This window comes from Spodoptera frugiperda, chromosome 26 (genome assembly GCF_023101765.2).
Source record: "Spodoptera frugiperda isolate SF20-4 chromosome 26, AGI-APGP_CSIRO_Sfru_2.0, whole genome shotgun sequence".
In the NCBI taxonomy this organism is placed as follows: domain Eukaryota; kingdom Metazoa; phylum Arthropoda; class Insecta; order Lepidoptera; family Noctuidae; genus Spodoptera; species Spodoptera frugiperda.
The window spans coordinates 13,455,938-13,478,238 of record NC_064237.1 but is presented as its reverse complement, the minus strand read 5'-3'; the positions used below and the strand labels follow the sequence as shown (position 1 = coordinate 13,478,238).

Below are 22,301 nucleotides of genomic sequence, written 5' to 3'. Positions count from 1 at the left end.
CGCACTTCCTATTGCTGATCAACTTAGCTAATTTAATTGTTCCCAGGGTAGAAGGTTATTGTGTCCCCTACAGCGATAGTTATTTTGTTTAAAATAGGACCCTAGTTGTGTCCAAAACTATGTAAGAGAAAACAAAAATAAAGTTAAAAGAAATCAATGATCCAAATGTCACTATTTGTATGAGTGAATGAGAAAATCAGCGTGTAGAAAGTACTTAATCGTAATAGGGGTCCCTAACTTAACCAGAATTATAAAAATGTTCCTTAATTAGATCAAGACGGGGAATTTTGAGGGGGACAATCATCCAATGACATTTCCTGCTATAGGCGAGACGAGAGGCAATGTCAGACTCTTATTAACTAAAAATCACCCCGTTACTACTCTTGCTTTTCGAGCCGGAGCCCCGGTAAACCCGCCAGGTAGTCCACAGCTCCGGATCAGGCATCAACCTTACTGGGCCCCATCTGTAGTGGTCGTTGGGAACCCCTGAGTTAAACAAATTCTGTAACCATATACTCACCGCTTCCCTAACAAGGGAGAGTCTACAATCAGTGTGAAAACAACTCTATCTAAATACACCGTCGGTAATTAATCCCAGTTCATTATACTTACTGCTCCGCCAATAACTACGGTTCAGTAAATCCACTGCAAAATTAATAGGCAAATACTCGCGAAGGAAGCGGCGGGTATCGACACAGGATTGGCTTACATAGTACAGTGCCTGGCGATAAATATTGCACATCGACCGTTGGAAATAAACAATAGGTCGCCTATATATTGCTCATGATTAGAAACAGCTACTAAAACTGCTGTTAATTTTAGCTGTTCAAAACAGGTTGAAAGAGAAAATAATGCACAAATTGTATTATAACTCTTTCGTGAGACATATTAAATTAATTACTATGGTTTTCGGTTTACTTACGGTTTTGCGGTTTGACGAGGATCTCGACTAGTTTCAAGACATGCTTGGTCAACATTTATGTGAGTAAACAAAAAAATATTTATTTATTTATTGGTAGGAAACTCAACAGCTTATTTTTTTAAGTACATGATATAGTATAGAGTGTGACATTAGGTTCTGACGCCAATAATAGAGTTTTACAGTATGCATTATATAAAACTAGAAAGTGGCGAAAATAGGTAAATATACTAAAGGTAAATAAACAATGTAACTAAGAGAGAAAGAAACATACTAATTAATCACTTTTGTTTTTCGGCTTACTTACGTAACTATTTGACAAGGAATTCGACTAGTTTCAAGCCATTCTTGGTCAACATTTATGCGAGTTAGACAAAAATATACAAATACATATTATTATGTAAATGGTCCGTATACATCTAGGTGTCTAGGTATCACACAATATGTAAATGGGTAGATATATCATACAAAATTGTCTGTTTCCTAAAGTCGATGTGCAATATTTATCGCCGGCTACTGTACAAATAGGTGTTGAAGCCTCAAGAAATTGAGCAGACGCATATCAAGTTACCTCATTGTCTCATTACAATTTAAACTTTATACGTTTAGTTTTAGTGTTCAAAATGTTTAACAGATAAGTGTATGTTGATGTGCGTGTATATGCTAATGATTTGGAAGTAATATTCTGTCTTTAGTGTTGAGGGTCGTGTTCTGTTATAGTGATCGTTAATAGGATTGTCCTGTTTTATATTAGTTTCATGTAATTAATTATTGATGGTTGTAGTTTCACTTCTATGGTTATCATCAATATCAACAGCCTATAAGTGGCCACTGCTGACCAAAGACCTCGTCTTGTACAGTCAAGGTTTGAGAGGTAGTCACCACGCTTGCTTAATGTGGGTTGGCGTTTTCAAACTTATAATAAGAAATTCCTCACAATGTTTTCCTTCACCGTTTGTCAGTGGTGTCTAAGTAATCTTAGAAAGTACATACCTATAACTTGGAAAAAGTCATATCGGTACTTGCTGTTGGTAAGTTTCGAACCCTCATTGCATGAGAAGCGGTATTATACCTCTGGGCCACCACGACACTTGTTTTGAAGATGCTCCGTGGAGGAGCGAAATTGTTAGTACAGGAAACTTTATAAACAGCAGCTCAAATATCTTCTAGAACCATCGAAACTGCCATTAATAACCGTCTCCCACCAAGGAAGACACAATTTTGTCACACTTTGCATTTAGATCCGTAAATTTCCCAAAAGAGTTCATTTCCATTTCATTTTTAATTAAAACATCAGCTCATCCAATTATTCCAAGTACAAGGAAAACTCGACGGAAAATAAGTAGAAGTAAATAAGACTTATTGTCTTCAAAAAAATTTCTCCGACTTTATGACATTAAAGTCAAGCTTACCGAGAAAGGAAATAACAAAAGATGTACCGAAATACATTGCAGAGATCCTCTTATAAAGTATTGAAATAACAACGGGGAAAACATCACAAAAACGGTCGCTCAAAAAAGGTTTTTTCGCAAAGAGAAAATAAACGTCACGAAGTCTCTTCCGCGCCGTAATAACTTGGGCTAAACTCCAAATAATATGTCGAACAGAGCAATGTTATTATATTTTTGACAGGAGCTCCGCGGTACGTGTGCAGCTCGACAAGTCGTACGATTGCCGCGCGGCTGTCGTACGATTATCGCGTGTCGTACCACTTCGCGCGGGAAATTAACGGAATGATTGAAAATGTGGACGCGTGTACTCCACACTTGGACAGAGGTCGCTTTTTAATTTCCCGTTTTTAATGGATTGTAGATTTGTGCGGTAAATTAACAAGAGTTTTCGCAAAATATATGAGAATATTATGAATCAAACGAAATTATAAAATCTTGTTTATATAACTGACAAATGACATGAAATTTTAGTCTTTTACATTGTAAGTATTACTGGGTTTTTTTTTTCGGTTTATCGAAAATTTCTCGGTAGTAGTACGGCGTCTGGAATTGTGCCCGGTATGGCAATAGGTTCACACCCTATTACATGGGACTCGTAATACAAATGGCGAAAAGTGTATGTACATTGTAAAGCGGCATTACGTGCCATAATGTGCACCTCTGCCTACCCCTTCACGGATAAAAGCCGTGACGTTGCGTTTACATTGTAATAACCGTTGTATCTGATTTAATAGCGCAAAGCAAGTTATCACGCAGCACCAGGATATTCTCCTCGAGAATGGGTTTTAATCGACTTTGATTTTTCTAACATAAAAATTACAATACACCCACACTCATAACATAATTAAAAAACAAAGATAAAATTCACTAAAAGCGGCCGAGACAAACATTAGAAGCAATATGGCCGCCAAAAAGTCAACAATCAACAGCGAACAGCGCCAGAACTTAATTAGTTTCACCAAACGACAATCTGATATCGTTAACAGAACAATATTTCCTTTCTGTCCGAAGTGGACCCCACAATGCGACCCCACGGCCCCCAGACCCCAAACTCAGTAAATAAAGACCGCCTTTTTGCCTTTGACCGACATAAAAAAGCTCTCAAGTGTACAGTAATTAAATATTTTTATTTCGTCCTTGTTTTGTTTATTATAATAAAAAGTCGGGAAATGTCTGTCCGTTCGCACTCTCCTGTGTAGTAGCTGTGGAGAGTGCTCCGTTTTGTCCGAGATACTCGAGAGGCTGAAGTTTTTCCTTATAAACGCCGAGAATTATTTATTACGACAAGTAGTTTTACAAGGGGAAATGGTATTTTTTCGGTAATGTGTGGGTTTTGCGGGCGTAATACACTTTGATTAGGGTTGGCTACTTATTCAATGAATAGAGAACTAGTTTACGATACTGTGTTCTGGTAAAAGGTTCCTGATTGAGGTTTGTAACTTCGTTGAAGTTTTTCATTAGGTACACCTACTTCTTAGTATTGGGATGGTTTGGTTTAAATATGTAGTTAATCTTAATGGAATAGGTACTGGTTGACATTGAAAGGTATTCTCTGAATTTTGTACTTCCAAGAAATGCGTTTTAAGAAGTCTATCAAAATAACTAACTAAATTATTTTTTCGTTTCTATTTGTGTTTTTTTCCTTTACATTATTGTGCAATCAATACCCATTCTCGGATCATTTTAAAAAAGGTTGTCTTATAAAAAATAAATTAAATTAAATTAATTATGTTTTTATGCTTACTCACGTAACTATTTAACGTGGAACTCGACTAGTTTCAAACCGTGCTAGAGGCGCAATAGTCGCGCTGCTACTGTAATATTTAAATTAAAAAAAATCTGTTAACAACAAACAATTTGAGTTAAAACAAATAAAACAATAAGTTAGCACGAAGTTAGCTAATCTTGTTGGTTTTATGAATCTAGACCGTTTTTGTTTGGTCTAAACTCCGGGGCTTAGTGGTCAGCACCAAGTCAATAAAGTGAGCTAGACCAGACCATTCTAGACTTAGTCTCAATTTAACTAACATGTCACGTTGGTACTTCTATATTATTACTCTTGTTGGACTTGCTTTATGAAAAGAAGAAAATAAAATATTTTTCTTTTATTATTTGTATGAAACTCACATAATATATGAGTAACGCTTGCTAATCCCACACGTTTTTTCTTTAGTATAAAAACGAGTAAACGAGCAGACTGATTGCCTGATGGTAAGCAATCGTTGTCTTTGACTTACAAATAAATGCGTTTACTTTGACTTTAAAACTGTGTACCTTTGACTACAGGACTATCAGAGATAATCAGTCTTGTGTTTTTACTAGCTGTCCAAAAACTTCAATATAGGTAAAATTATCCCGTTCCAAAATAACCCATTAATCCCAGCATCCCATGGAAACTCGTCACGAAACAGTTCGATTCCCGTAACTCGCTATATTCGATCGAAGTCCTGTTTACAAACAGTAATGGACCTATTTCCTTTCAACCGAGTTTCACACTGTTCAAAAATAACAATATTTTGGTACTAGAAGCAAAGGCAATAATAGTATTTTCAGATTTCGCCTGGTTTCAGCAACCTATATGAAACTTAACAGTATAAGTTAGGGGTTAGCTTAGGTGCTTACCCACGTTAATAACTTTTAGTTAAAAGAAGATTTAAGAGGGAAAGAAAGAAAAATATAAGAAAGAGTGGTTGGTGAAAAGATCCAATACAGTATTGAACACGATCTTATTGTTATGAACCTGGTCTATTCTAGTTCTCATACTATTCAATGATGATTTGAATCACTATTTACGTTATTTACCTTACCTGGTTCCAAGTCTCGTATGAAATACACCAATATGTCACTATTTAAAACAAAAAAGTAATTTCGATGTTAGGTACTTGTACCTATAGGTATTATATTCATTTAGGTCATAAGTTCTTCAATATCCTCAGGTAGCTCACGGGTCAATTTGCAACTAAGCCAGTTTAAGGGAGTCAATGTTTTGTGTGAGTTCCATTTCCAAGGGTCCAAAATATGGTAACATCTGGTTGAAATATACGGACTCGTAATTATATAGCCGTGCCCACAGTTATATTTACGCCACACAATGCTGATTATGATTTTCTCACCATTTAAGGTTGCCTTAGCTTTTTAAAACATTACATACCTGAAAATATGTACATATTTTTTATTAGTAGATACACCACCTTATGGTAGAAACCTCCGCCGCCCATGAGTAATTAAGTACCTACCTGTAACACCAGAGCTGTTCGATGTCAGTCTTTTGGGGATTCAATCCAATTCGATCCAATACCATAGAATATTCATAACTCAAAATAACTTTTATATTATAATATAGTATAGTAGCACACATTTGATGTTAGTTTTACATTGGATGGGTTGACGTTTGGCTGCTATCTCACCTGATGGTAAGTGATGATGCGGTCTACGATGGAGCACGTCTGCCTATAAGCAACCTATTCACTCGGGCTTTGAAGACACCCAGGTTATACCCATCAGGAAACACAGACTCCGGCAAAGAGTTCCACTCCCTAGCAGTTCGCTTGCAGCACAAGAAAGCTTGTACGAACTAAGTACTTTCATAACATAGTGTCCTTCACTATATTCATTAATCGGTTCGCTATCTGCTTTCAACAATTAGTAGCATACTGTGTTAGAGTTATTTTTAGAGACAACGGCTCATGGAACAGTGGAAAGATTAGTTCGTAGATAACAAAGTAACGAGGTTTACTGCCCAGGGCGTGTTGGACGTGACCGACACTTCGGATAGTTTTTTACTAGCGTAGACAGGTAGAACCACGTGTAGTTCATTTAACATACATATCACATCGTACCTGACTACCTGATCCATGATGAAGCAGGCTGAACTATGCCTGATCCTTGATACCATTTTGTTCACCTAGTTAGCGACAGTTGTCAACATTAATACCTTCTTTTTTTGGTGGGGGAAAATTATCCATTGACTTCTCCCGCTTTGGGCGAAGCGAGAGAGATTGTCAGACTCTTACTGACTAAAAGCCACCCCGTTCCTACTTCTACTTTCCTGCAGTCCGCAGATCCGCATCATTAATAGCCTTAGTACTAAATTAATTATATTAAATAACCAAAGAAAGAGAGCCTAAAATCGGGCGAGACCTAATGTAAGTCACTTTAACAAATAGGCTAGACTACCTATGTCAGGACCCTCCCAATCACATGAGGCCTCAGATAAATGGCCACTTACTTACTTAGGCACCAACGCTAATAAATAAACACTTTCATATTTTATGCCCTGAGATTAGGACAACCAAGTTTTGGGGTAAAAATATTAATCTTGTGAGCATTTAGGGTTAACCCCTTTTAGTAAATGAAAGAGAATATTTACAAGTATATGGCACGAACGTGGACGAGCCCCGGTTTATTATACGTCACGTTACTGCCCATGCGATACCGGGCCGGAGATAGTTCGGGTTTATGTGGTAGGCGGCGAATTTAATTTTTACCCCGAATATTTAGTGCGAGCTTTTTCTTTGGTGAAATATTGGATGGACTTTTTTATGTGATGTGATTAAAGTTTCGTTATTGGTGTTGTAGGCAAGATGTATTGTGTTATGTAGGTTTGTTATGCTATCGGTGACCTTCGTTTGGCCACAAGCGCAACGGCTGTGCACAAAGATACTAGATTCGGATGATAACAGTATGAGCATAGTTTTATATAAGCCAGAACCAAGTGTACACTATTACATTAGAGTAGGAACGGGGTGGTTTTTAGTCAGTAAGATTCTGACAGTCCATCTCGCCTCGCCAAAGGCCGACGAAGTCATTGGAATAATATTTCCTTCACAGTGAACTAGTCTAATAATAGCTGACCCTCATAATCGGAATCGATCAACAAAGATATTAATATTATGACTCCATAGGAAACTCATTACCACTTGACTATTCTGGTTGGAGTCATAAAATTATGATGTTTATACGGGAACGGCAAATAACAAGAACGGTCGGAAAATAACAGGTACAAAAATAATTACTGTAGACTCATTTGTAAAATGTGGTGTGTAAGCAAATAAAAAAGAATACCTATAAAATTTCCTAGAAAAATTATGAAATTCCGTAAGATTCCAAAGAGGTTACATTTTCCTAGGAACCTAACTAACGGTTTTTGTAATTATCTGGTGAAATATTATAAATACAATAACTTGAACTTCCACAAAGATGCGTGAAGGACAATGACTAAAGCTCTTACTTAGGTAAAAATATTAGTGGTCATACAAGCATAATGTATTGTACCGACACGGTACACATCAAGTTATACAAGTCCAGCATAAACTGATCTTTGGATATGAGGGAAGATCTCAAAAAGCGAGACCATGCTAAACTGGATATGTAAAGCTTGATGTGTGAGCCGTGTGGTCCAAACCGACATCATAGTAGAAATAATTTTTTTGTTATTCCGCAGTAAATCAAAGTACTAGTTGTAAACCAGATGAGATTTATAGTTCTACTTCAGTTGTATAAACTGTAACAGAATTATGTATAACTGTTATTTTACAGTGATTTATAGTTTTATTGTTGTTACACAGTTATTGGGTTCGTGATATGTTTGTCTTGGTTATTTAGATTTTTTTATAAACATACGGAATGTCTATTTTGATGTATCATAAGGACTTTAACAAATGTTGGAGCCTAAAAATAAAATATTTAGTTACTAAGTAGTCCTGCCTGGTTTCACCCGCTGTTCGGAGCTAGGAGCATTAGCTAATTGTTGCATAATATTTAATAAGCTATAGCCTTCCGCGATCAATGGACTATCCAACACAAAAATAATTATTCAATTCGGATCAGAAGTTCCAGAGATAAGCGCGTTCGAACAAACACAAAATAATAAACAAACTTCACCTTTATAATTATATTAAAAAAAGTAATTACGTTCTATACGTAATTACGTAATTATATATTAAATTCAATAAGTATTTAATATAGATATAAATATTCATACAATAAAATACATAACAATTTCACATTTTCTGTAAAATTCAGGGCACTTGAACTTAAAGCCCGAAGGTTTTGAATAAGTACGTCATAAGCCAGCTTGAGCGACTTACAAGTATACAAGTAGACTTTCCATGTCAGCAATTTGAACTGCACGACACATTGAAGGTAATTAACATCATTGTGCCGTGACCCGTGCACGCAAGAAAAAGGAATATCGTCTGCTTTGCATAATGTCACCAGAAATTATCTTAATATACTTTTACTAGTATAATTATAATAATGTTATATGTATGTATGTAAGTGGAGCGTTAATAAGTTGTTTGGTTGCTAAGGTCGTGTGGGAATGAGTGATAATTTATTTTTTATTGTAATTTGAGTCGCCATATTAATATATCCAATGATTATAAATATCTCTCACGTCTCTTTCTGTTTAATTAAGTTTTATTTAGTTATGAGACCTATACATATAGTCGAGTTACCTCGTTTGGGATTTGGGGAATGCGGAGATTTGGGGAGGGTGTAATTGAGCCTCCGGTAACCTCACTCACCCAACAAAACACAACGCAAGCGTTGTTTCACGTCGGTTTTCTGTGAGGGCGTGGTATCACTCCAGTCGAGCCGGCCCATTCGTGCCGAAGCATGACTCTCCCACACTTAAACTAGCACTACATTATTGATGACAGTTTTTATTAAGGTTCTGTTGTCGTGAGACTCGCAAGTAAGCAATATAGGGTTATTGTGTCGTTACATAGTTTGACAGACACTAAACACAAACTCAAATCCGCGTCTCATCCACGTCAGCTCGCACAATGACAAACTTACTTTTTAATGGATTACTGTCTTGTTCCTAAATAATACTTTTTCATCTATTGAAGGGAGGACGAAAGCAAGATAAATTGTTTTTGAACCAATATCGTGGTGGAGAAAGATTTGGGTGGTCATTACTGAAACTTATGAAGCGATTCGAAAAAAATCTTTCATTATTTGAACGTTCAATCTTTAGGCGAAATAGGCTTTATCTAATTTTTATCCAGACATTTGAATAGATTTCAAATTCAGATCTACTCGAGAAATGGCTTCGAAGATCAATAGATTCTAGTAATCATTCAAAGATCGAGGAACAATTTTGAAATGTCTGTGTAAATTGGAAAATAGTAACTTCAAGTAGTGAAGTTAAACTAAAATACATTATACAATACTCTCATTGTGTGAACTGTAGAACACTTCATAAACTAAATATGACAGTGGCACTTCCCATGCTTGCTTAAAAGTTGCATTTTCATGTAATGGAGCAAATTAACGATGAAAGAATAATCACAGAAGTAATTGATGAATGTAAAATGTTTGATCAAGAATCAATTTCGTAAGAAAATAAAACCATACAAAACATAACATTATTAAAACTACAGTGTGCAGACTAACAATTTATTTAAACGTTTCATTTCACAAATTAACAATGTATCATTTTAAGCGTTCCTGCACACGATGCCGCCGTCGGACTTGATTTATTCCATTACCGGACCGGACTGAACCAGACCGGACTGTACGTACGTTCGTATACGGCCAGTATTGGAATTGGAACAAGAGTGGAGGCGGCGCGGTGCCACGGAGACGGCCCGGTGGCGGCATCGTGTGCAGGAACCCTTTAATTTCACAATGTTAAACTGTTTTATATGTATTCATCATTAATGAGGAAAATGGTATTCAAAAGCTAAAGCTAGTGAACAGAAAAATCAATAAATTCTGCAAATTATGTCAAATCCTTTACATATATTAAATTCTATTCACTCGTACAACTGACTATCAACTCGTTTAAATGCTACAAGTATTTGACAGTTTATGAAATTCAATATTCTATAGACTGTACTATAGAGATACTATAAGCACAGCTATAGGTCTACAGTTAGTTAGCTCTAAATATATAGAACCGCCTACCATAGAAAGCAACATACCTAGTTATAAACCCAACAATTCATCTTTAAGCACACAGTTTCCGACCAGCATTCCAAAATTCCAAGCTATTTAGCAATTAGAGGTGGCGAGTTGAGGAACCGTCCCGAGAGCACTCAGCACCGACCCTGCTCCGAAACAATGTGAATCCTTCCACTCCAGTTTATCATTTCCGGGAACGAGCGAGTCAAGCTCACGAATCTCATCATTCTTGACTCGAACTTGCATACTTTGGCTTGTAGTTATATTAGTATCTATACTTAAGTTACACTACCCCATACCTGTTTTAGAATCTGAAATGTAATTTGTAATAAGTTAGTGCTAGTCCTCAGCAACGCCTGAAAAATGCCGTTAAGCTGTACATAATATTTACATTAAAACCTGTGTAATATCTTAACATGGAAATAAAGAATTTGAGTTTAGGTTTGAGAATCAGTAGCCAGCCTCTTAAGAGCTGAATGACAAAAATTGAAACTGCACTTTTTTTGGTATTACTATGTCAACAAGACAATATCTTAATAAATCCCAGTATAAGACAATGTTTAAAACAACAAAGAAAAAGAAAAATAATGTGCCCTAAAAGTAAAACAAGAAAATACCATACAAATGTACTACTCATTCAGAAAAGAAGTCATTTTTATAAAAAGAAGTCAAAGAGACTGTACTTGAATATGAGTCGAGAATAAGATCGTAAAGGAAACTATCGCGAATCGAGATCGTTGCTATCGATTCAGTATTCATAAAATACGAAGTTAAAAAGTAGGGCGACACGAGAGCTGGTCATGCGTCAATAACGTGGCGAGCCAACTTCATTATTTTGAAGCATGACTTGCATGAGCCCTCGTCTTGCTCAAATTAAGGAAATTAATGTTCTGACTTCTGCTTACTAATTAACATGATTGGCATTTAATTTTGTCCTGTTTACGTTTTTAATTTTGTTGCCTTGTTAGGTTCACGAGCACGGGATTTCATCGTTAGCATTTTTTAAATGTATTATACCATTGTTGGCCGTTGATACTATCTTGTATACTTTGTCTGACCTTGGCCCAAGTTCAGTAGCCACGCTTAGTCCAACATAAATACAAATTGAATAGATATTCACAGCTAAATTTACATTTGTAACAGTCCCTCTATAGTTAATTTGATTCGTAATCTCTTAATCTTCTAACAATCTTTATCTTTTTGTTTCAGATGTTTGCAAAAAACTTTGGTAAGTGGACCGTCAGACGAAAATATTCTTCTAGTCGAAAATTCGACCTCACTTTGTTATTGTAATCACGTACCGTCCACAGAAAGAAAGATTTTAAGAAAATTATGTTGCTAAAGTTACTTTAAATGGTTATCCGAAGATTTTACCAAGTTTAGTTAGGAAGGTTGAGTGAAATCAGGGCTTTTAAAGACTTTCCTCCTGCGGCCAAACAAATCTAATCTAAAGCCGACGTTATCGCGTATCAATATATCCTTTGCTGGTTTTGATTGAAAGAAAGTTTTGGATCTCAAAGCCGGCGGGCGATGTAATTCTCTGCATGAATTATGTATCGTTTATATTGAGAAAAGTAATAATGACTTAAATGATGAGTATGACTTAAAAGTTTTGTTAGAGGTGAGAGAGGACGTGACGCGTTGCTTTGAATAAGTTGACCTTTACAGATATTTGCTTCATTAGCCTAAAGTCAGTCTTCATAGTTCTTAAAAGACTCATATTTTTGCGTATCATAATTTTTCACCATTTTTAGTAAATTGCCTGAAGAATCTTCGACAAAAACACGTCTTCTATCTACTTTCAAACTTCTACTAAGTTCATTTGCTATTCTGTGTTCACGTATAAAATCGTCGATATGGTTTAGATCGTCAGCGCCCTCCCTCACTGAACATAACGTTATGTTATGTAAATTTATTCAATAGCTGCTAGCAAATATCTTGTTATTCGCTTATTTTTACGATGGCAGTATCAATTTGTTTGATCTCAGATCAGCGTCACTATACTACACATTCGTTCATGTATATGTTTCATAGGAAATCGTTTTTCCTTCGATAGCGTGCTTGGTTGTGGTCTCATGTGGTTGTTTTTTTATTGTGTGGAGTGCCATAACATTGACGCGTGATTGCGATCGAGTCGAAAAGTTGTAGGAAATACTTCTTTTTATAGTGCCCCGAAGACAGTTTATTACTGTAGCGTAACCTAAGGTTATACAGAGAGTAGCTTTGGCAAATCTTAAAGTTATTTTTTCTGATGAAAAATGTGCAAAATATTCTCTAACTATGAGTATGTATGTATATAGAGAATATTTGTATAATGTTTTGAAATTTGGCAGTGACAGCAGATAGACCGTCTCTTGCAAAATTTTTGCACACTGAACCGAACCCCGTTCACAAAAGACCTTCCTAATTGGGCATCACTCCAGCCGACGATAAGCACCAAAATATTCTTTCAACCTTTTCAACACAAACAATGATAATGACAAAATTTTTCGATAATCAAAATTAGGGAACATATCTCCATTCCCCGTTTTTAATCAAAAATTTGGTCGAGATAAAGCATCGGACAAATTCCCAAACATCCTGATTAGCAACACGAAATTAAAACAAATAGTCACACACGAATAAGCTCATATTTGAAGATAAAACTTATCAGATGTTGGCAATCTGCCGACATCGAATATTGCTTCGACACCGACAATAAGCTTCGAACAAAAAATCAGTAAAATGTTCCATCGGTTCGGCTTCGCTCAGCGTACGTACAGATTAATTCAAATTCAGAACTACTTTTACTTTTAGTGCCCCTATTTTTACAAACTGCATGACTTGGCTTCGAAATGTTACTGGAATTTCTTTTTTTATCTCTTTCAATATTTTCTGGTTTTTACTGTTACTTTGCTTGTTAGCGAAGGGAATTTTTAATCAACATGATGTGTAGGTACTAACGATGATTTCAGTTTTTGCGAGAACTTTATTGTGTTCAATAAATTATCTATGTTTTTATGAACTCGTATAAGAAACTTTTTTATGGTCACAATTTGGATCAAATTCAAGACCTGTGAAATTAACTCCAGTTGATTGATCAATGACTACTGTCATTCCTACAAACCTACTGGTTGAAAATTAAAAGTTTTGGCTCAAGGAATATACTGAGATTTAACTTAGAGTTTATTAATAGTTTTTTAATGCTAATCTAAATTATAGATAGGTAAGAAATGATTAGGTAGGTACAATAAACAAAAAAGGCACGCAACAAAGGTGATTACAAAAATAAAAACAAGTGAACCTAATCTAAAAATAGAAATGTCGCGACTAAACCATGAAAATATAATCAACGAAATAGCAATTACAGCTTAAAATGAAATGGAAAACATTGTAGCAGTAATCTGCCATTAACATGAGTATAAAACAATGGGTACAGAACAAACAGCCGCCATTTTTGTTCGCACCCACGCGAATAAACCACGTACTAATACTTGTGTTGATTGGTTATTTTTACACACACATTGATTTACTGTATGATTTCGTTATAAGCACAGAAAACATTAGTCGTAAATCAGGAGACAGACATTTGATTTATAATGCTTAGTAAATCCAGGTTAATGATGTGACTAGTAAATAATTTAATAGCTTAATGTCAAATTATGTCTACTGTTTAATTTATGGTTAGGTAAATATCAGTGACATTTTTAGTATGGGAATGGTTTTAAAATATCAAAATTAGGCTTTAGATTTAATTGAACTGTTTTATGTGGAAAATTAATTTAAAAACATCTTTCATTTTAGTAAACGTTTGTTTTATGATATCCGCAACATAATATTTTGGGGACTTCATAGATCTGTTTCTAAACTGGCCCAGCAAAGTAAAGCTGCTGACTGCCTAGCGGGTTACCGGGATTCCGGCTCGCAAAGCAGGAATAGGAACGGGGTGGTTTTTAGTCAGCAAGTGTCTGATACTACCTCTCGCCTCGTCCAAAGCGGGAAAAGTCATTGGATGATTTCCCCCTTCCAAAAACATAAATAAAACAAAAATAGCATAACTATATTCTCAAACAGTTTTATTTAGCCTGCAAACAGAATCACGTTTAAAAATAGTTCAATAGAAGGCGACAAAATGCTGCTGGCACTTTAAAATACATTTAAAATGGTAGAGAAGCCAACCCTATTGAGTGGTGGGACAAAAATAGACGAGACGTGATAAACAGTACGAGTTCAAACCATTGAGTGTATGTGGAGCGCAGTCAAACAGATTGCCGCGGTGATATTGAGACTCAATACCTCCGTATACACCTAGGAAAGAGGTAAATGAGGTATACGTAGGTACTATGGTACTTCAAAGGTATACTTGACTTGCTTATGGGAATGTACTATGTTTTCTTCCCTTCTTTTGTTTTTCTTCTTTGGAGTTGCAATTAGTTTTGGTTTTGTTTAGAATTTTGTACCAGATTTTTTGTGGTGTAATTGCATTATGCTGTAACAAACTGAAGTTGGCAAAAATATTTTTTGGGTTAATCTAGTGCAAACTGGGTTTTGACGTTGCGTCTTGTGACAGAACAAAACCAACAATGGAACTTAGATCGGACATTTAACATCACTTCTAGACCTCTTAGCCTATCTGATGTGCTATGCTTCGTTATTGTGCATGCGTTTAACTTCCACCAATCATAATTATTGGTACACATAGCTTAGCACTATCTTTGCTTTTTATATAGAAGGATGCGTGCCATGGATGGCTATACTATCGATACATCATATCTTTCTCGCACAGCTACATACCGTAGTATCAGTGGAAACAGTCACATAGTTTCACAGCTTAGCTATTATATCATCATAGCACATCACTGCTGGAAAAGCACCCTTATGCTTTCAAGTTCTACACGTATTTGTCATGCTGTCATAAATCTTACCACAATTGGGAGCAATGACTCTATTGTCCAAGACGTATGGCACACGACGGAGCCGTGACATGGCAACAATAGTCACCCATCCCCTGCTATAAAGCACAGCTTAGCCACAAGTGGGGTTTAGCTCTTCGGATACTCTATAAAGCTGTTTCTTTTCTCAGCGTAGTGTTAAATGATGACAAGATAATTTTTACGCCTCATTATCTCCGTAGACAGATTACTTACATTACCAATCTTATCTTTTTTTATAGGTAATAACTATGGTGAGACATACTAAATTACTCTCGTGAATATACGGAGAAAAGCTCTACTAATTTCGAGACAAAAGGGGACTCTTCCTCACGAGCAACGTGCGTGGACGCGGCGATGTCATAGTAGGCTGTACAACGTCACTAGTAGACGAAACTGAGTAAACCGTTATTTTAAGTTAACCTTATCTTTTGTTTACGTGACACATGTAACGTCACGCCTTTTGTCCCCGAAGGGGTAGACAGAGGTGCACATTACGTCACGTTAATGTAACGTTTACGTGACACCTAGATAATAATAATTTAGAATAGTAGGGGTACAAATGAATCGTTACTCGGTCATCACCACACGGGTGCTTCTGTGCTGTTCTTCAACTACATGGTTGCCAGGATAATATCAGTTTATCTTTTTAATGGAACCCGAAACGTAAACGTGCATACGTATCACCTGATGGTAAGCAATTGCCGCCGCCCATGAACACTCTTGTTTCATAAAATATCTTGTTTAATAAAAATAAAATGTAAGAAAAAATAATAGATTTCTTTCCTATTTTTCTAAGCCACGCGTCCACTCACAAGCAGGCGGTACATTTGCCATATTACTTTTAACCTTATTTCCTTTATTTTGTGTTTATTTTACATTTTATTAAACACAACAGTGACTGCAGTCCAGCACAATATTTCTTTGCTTAGAGAATCCTGCCAGCCGTGCTCTAAATATTACTACATTGTTCTTCAGACAATAGACGCAGGTTTATTTACTTTAAAACTAGACGTAGAGACAATTCCCGGTGTAATTGCAACGGTACCAGCTAGTGGAAACATTTTAAAAACTATCTATTGTATTTTATTTATGTATTTTTAATACTGTAAGATTTGAAAAACCTCTTGCCCTTTTTTATGGAACACGCCGGTAAACGAGCAGACGTATCACCTGATGGTAAGCAATCGCCGCCGCCCATGGACACTTGAAACACCAGAGGCGTTACAAGTGCGTTGCCGGCCTTTTGGGGTTTGGGAATTTAAGGGTTGTTGGGAATTGGGCCTCCGGTAACCTCATTCACACAACGAAACACAACGCAAGCGTTGTTTCACGTTGGTTTTCGGTGAGGTATCACTCCGGTCGAGCCGGCCCATTTGTGCCGAAGCATGGCTCTCCCACACTTATAATCTCCCTCTTCTACTGTGTAGTAGGTGTGTTTAAATACAAATATCCACTAAATATATCACTTGAATCTGGAAAATAATGTATAAATCACATAAAAAACGGGATCGACCCAAAATACGTCGCATTTGTCCAGTTACAATGCCAATCGTTCAAACACGTCTTGTTCAAATCTTTGTAAAATAAATAAAGATTTGTCTACATTTTTCTTACAAATATTAATAAATAAAAACAGGCAGGCAGTATCTACATTACATTGTGCGTCTAAAATAAAATTAACACGAGGCGGCTGAGCGCAATCCTGGCCCACTATCAATCACTCGGTTATTAATTTCATGGAATCCGTTACTTTCAGCGGCCGCCGAGATTAATTCCACCTCACGCCAGCTGGTAACTACTAGAATTCTAAATCTTCAGCCATTTTCTTGTATACAAGGTTTGTTACAACAAGGTACTTTGTAACATTTTGCAAGGAGTTGGTCATTATGGAGGTTGTCATATCGGGTTTGGGGGAAGCGTTTGATTTTATTGAATCGATATAAGTATCTATAAAAACGAACTGCTATTTCGTTTGCAAATTAAATGAGATTTGGGATTTTCTTTGGGCTGGCTCGTCCTTTGAGTAGTCGCAAGTTTGACTGCCGAGCAAGGGGTCTCGGGTTGCATTCCCAGATCGGGCTCAGTATTGCTGGGCTTTTTTTGGTTTTTAGTAATTTTTTCAGAAATAGCCCACAGTCTGGTGTTCTACCCAGTATACGCAGTAGGCCCACCCCTTATAGCACGAGGCCTATAACACAAATGATGTACATTGTATGTATAAGTAGAAGCATTATGTGCCGTAATGTGCACCTCTGCTTACCTCTTCAGGGATAAAAGGTGTGACGATACTTTTTTGTCTTAAATAGGATCTACAAATTAGTTAGACCATAAAACTTATCTATTTTTGTATACCACGTAAAATTGTCATGTACAACACTATCCCAAAGTGCGGAAATGTGTTCGTTGTATCGTTAACACATTTTCGCACTTCGGTATAGTGACGGGATTGCCTGATCGGACGTTGATACACGAAAAATACGGCAAGAATTGTTTGACATCCTGACAGTACAGAATATTACTTAGGCTAAAAGACCAACAAAGAAAACATGATCATAAAAAGAACTAGTGTATCTCATACTATGGAAAATGATGGATAACTTAATAAAAAAATATCAAAAGGCCACAGGCTACAGAGAATGATACTTATATTCCTTTATGTCTGCTCCCTCCCTCGCTTATATTAATAGCCGGTGAAATAACGCTAACGGACTCTAGACACAACGAATGAAGACTAATTAGTTTCACTTATTTCCAACACGTCTTGCTTTCGGCGCAAATTAATATAAATAAGTCATCCTTTCTGCCTAATTGACCTTCAAATGACCTTTAGTGAGCAATTTTGGTTCTACCGCACTCCGTTGGCGGCGCCACATGAGTTAATTAGTGTCATTAGGCACTTCATCTTCCTTGTTAAACTTCTCTATCAGTGCCTTGGCATGGTCGTGTACCATATCTGCTGTGTACAGCTGTGTTCAACGGCATCTCATCAAAACTACATTAGTCAGGTAGAATTAGTTTAGGCATTAGGTAGCATGAAATCATGTGATAATAGAAACACATTCAGGTCTTGGAGGTGACGAGGGGTTTCTCAGTAATATGTTTTTAATGTGTACATGGGGACTTTGTGCCTAATATAGAGTGATGGTTTCCAAATCATTTTTGATTTCATGAAGTTTTGAAGAACCATTAGTATGAGTTTGCTGCTTTACGTTTAAAGTAATCGAAACAAGAGCGCGTTCGGCGCTCTGATTGGCCGGTTCGAACAGACTAACCAATCAAAGATACTGAGGGCACTGAATATGAACTTCTAATACTAAGCATGATCATTAATATTGAAGTAGTTTAACTCTGCTTGTAGCAATTTGAGCACTGTTTATCCCAATTTGTATTCGAACAGATATCTCGTGGCTTTCCAGTTTATCTTACGACTACTTACGATTCATTCCAGAATCATGAAGCATGCACTTTGGATAATGATAAAATCGCTCAAAGTGCTAATATATCAGTTGTATGGACTTCATAACATCGCATCGTAAACTGGAGTGTGAATTTAACGAAATCGTAACACTCGTTTATCCTCCATTGTGTTTACGACAGACATAAACGACGGACAGCAACGATAATTTTATTCATCGTTAATATCCGACGGACGTAAAAATGAGTCGCAAAAATTGATGTCTTGTAGACCGATACGGATTCATTGCGGAGAGAGATCCGGGTCAGATTTACTCGCTGTTATAGTGAAAATTGAGACGGAGGCCGTGGTTTTACAGCGGTTTAGTATAGGGTGTTTTTTTCACCAGAGATATGCTATGCAGATGTGATAGTAAAGCTATGAAATTATGTGACCGTTTCCGCTGATACTAAACTATGTAGCTATGCGAGGAAGATGCGCAGCTCGAGTATGCGATGTATCGATAATAGCGAAGCTATTTACACATCCATAGCACGCATCTTTCCATATAAAAACGTAGCTTAGTTGAGTCCGTTTCCACTAGTGCTAAGCTATGTGTACCAATGAATATGATTGGTGGAAGCCAAACACATTTGCAGCAACGTAGCATAGCACATCTCTGATGAAAAAGTCCTTAAGCCGATATTCTTTTTTAGATATGCTCTTTACAATTCCAAAAATGTTGAATAAAAAAAGTAAGTAAGTAATAATATTTTATGAATATTTTTTCCATGCTAAACTTCAATATTGTATTATGTACGTATCGCAAAAATTTTACTATTTATTGCTTGTATTCAAACTGAATATTAAATGTTCAATCACATTTTATTGATGTCAAAAATCATATCAATATCGTCTAGATGAAATTGCGCTGGCATTTTTGCATGGAGGAGAGATATTCTGTTTCGAATTTATCCACCATTGCCTGTATTGTGGTAGCCGTGTAAATGAATTTACACGGGAGAGTGTCAGTTTTCATTTAAGTTAACCCGAGCGTGGCAGGTCGCCGGTTGACGAGCAATATCAACCGGTGTTACATTTGGGTAGGCTGTGTAAACAAAATGCTGGGTATTATTTGTGCACGCCATATTGTTTTGTATCTTATCTCTGATTGGTTCATGTTTGGTTGGCTGGTCCATACTTATTATTAGAGTTTTGGATTTCAAAATTCATTATAAGTAAATAGCCGATGTATTAACAACAATGAATATAATATGTTTGTTTTTTTTTTCACGTTAATAGATACTATAGCGTGCGATAAAACCTCATGTATTATTGCACGCACTGGCAGGCTAGGCGTTGACACACACTGGTAGGCTGCGATGTGATACGAGGAAAAATGACGTTTTTTAAAATGTCTTAGTTGTCAGCGATCAAGTTTTTTTGGCTTTTGTGCAACATTTTAATTTCATACCCCACTGAGACAAGAATGACGTATTGCAGGTCGATGGGAATTGTGACCCAAACCAGATTCGTCGATAACTAAACCTTACCCAAATGTATCAGTTAATTATGAATACCCATATATAAATTTCCAGGCTTCCTCTAAATTAATCGATGATAACTTTAAGAATAAAATGGCGGTATAAATTATTACCTATATTTAGATATATATAATTCTTCTGTACGTGTGTATGTCACTGAACTCCTCTTAAACGACTAGACGGATTTTGATGAAACTTTTTGTGTGTGTTCAAGAGGATCTGAGAATGGTTTAGATTCACAATTTTGTCCGCTGGTCAAAGTTTTTTCAGACGTGTAGACAGGACAACGTCTGTCGGGTCCGCTAGTATTTAGATAAAGTAGAGTTAGATCCGATCCGACCTGGAATTTTATAGGTATTCTAGAGCTGACATTTCAAGAAGATTTACTTAGAAATTTTTATTGAGGTTTTACGTTTATTTTATAGCTAGACTAAATCGTCAGGTCATGAAAAGCCTATGACAATCTAGTTCTCTGGTAGACTATATATGTCTTTTGTATACAGGAATATTCGCTATTCTACACATGCTCCTTTTCTTCTACTAAGCTTCATGATTATGAGCCCCGACCATGTCTTGAAAATAGTCTAGCTTCTCAACGATATAACAATTACTGTCGCATTTTAACTCAAATAAGTTAAGTGACGTTTTAGTGTAAACCCTTAAACTTTACCAACACACCACTTACACACAACCGAGGTACACAACGAGTTATACAAAACCAGTATAAAATGACCGTCGAATGTGCGAGACGGTCTTACAAAGGGAGACCAAGGTAAACTGGATGTGTAGCTGTGTACAATTAAGTTCTAACACACAGAACGCATTAGCAACTCAAATAAAACGTTTAGGAGCTGCAGTAAGGCGGAGTTGGAGTGAATTCACTTTCAACTCTGGAATACAATCAGTGATGGTTACACCGCGTGCTATGTACAAGTTTGTCTTCTCCCAATTGTTCTGTTACCGCACTAAGCGCTTCAGACTCTTGTAACAACTCATTGTGTTCTAGAATAACATATTATGCTAGTAGTCATTTGTTATCTTAGTTCGTTTTGTGGATGAAGATGTGAAAGGATATTAAATCTTACTAATATTATGAATGCGAAAGGTTGTGAGTTTGTATGTTTGTTACTCATTCACGTCAAAATGGCTGAAGGGATCGGGATGAAATTTGGAATAGGGGTAGATTATGTTTTGGTTTTTTTATGGAATAAGGGACAAATGAGCAGACGGGTCACCTGATGTTAAGCGATCAGCGCCGCCCATGGACACCTGCAACACCTGAAGAGTTTAATGTAATTTAATTTTTATTATATGACCACACAAATCTCCGGATCTACTGATCCGAATTGAATAATTATGTTTGTGTTGGGTAGTCCATTTATTGACCTTTTAAAAAGGATTACGCTCTTTTCTTCAAGGGTTGAAGATCGTATCGTTTCGGAAATACTGCTGACGACAATAGAAGCTGGCAGAAGCTAGTACTTTCAATGATTTCAAATTGATGTAAGTATTTGTGTTGCTATAAAGGAATGGTTTGTCAGGGACATAGAAATGAAATAGAAATGGAAATATGCTGTCGATGTGCAACATGCGATGTGATAGAGGTAAAAATGTGAAATAGAAAAGTTTCCTAAAAATTGTATCTCAGCAGTTGGGTTGCAAAACAAGTTTGTAGTTATAAAACAGCGATAAACGAATGATAGAGAAGAATGTTAATGGATGAAAACAAATAGTTTTTTACATACGTTTACATTCGCGTTGTTACATTTATTGATGGGAGCTCTTATTCTTTCTAAAACTGTTGAACAATTTAAACTAGTACTCTGATTGTTTGTATACATGAACCAAATATTCGCACATTTTATCTCCCACGCTCCCCGAAACGTTTTCAATATCGAGATGCATTTCCTCGACCGAGTTTATGCAATAAATAACACATTAACGGATTGGTGAGACAGCAAGAATGTTTTAAAATTGGAATTTGTAGTTTCTCGCGTTTTGTGGGCGTTTGTATTCAAATGCGGTAATGTGATTGGTTGAACTGATGACAAGTAGGTATGTAACCAATCAGATAATTTTTGTAGTGTTGTTGTATAAAACACGAAGAAAAGGGTATTGTTATACAAACATATTGTATATGACATATCATAAATGAAATAAAATTATGGA

General features: G+C 36.3%; 1 protein-coding gene across 3 annotated transcripts in view; it reads left to right on the top strand.

The window, feature by feature from the left end:
• The window catches only part of LOC118264343 (allatostatin-A receptor), a 166,350-nt gene that overhangs the window by 61,055 nt on the left and 82,994 nt on the right, over window positions 1–22,301 (top strand). For 2 of the 3 annotated variants that reach the window (XM_035576819.2, XM_035576820.2), the window contains exon 2: window positions 11,491–11,509. The exons of the other annotated variant lie outside the window; for it this stretch is intronic. The gene's annotated coding sequence lies outside the window, so the exon portion shown is untranslated. The remainder of the gene's footprint in view (window positions 1–11,490; window positions 11,510–22,301) is intronic. 3 annotated transcript variants of the gene reach the window in all.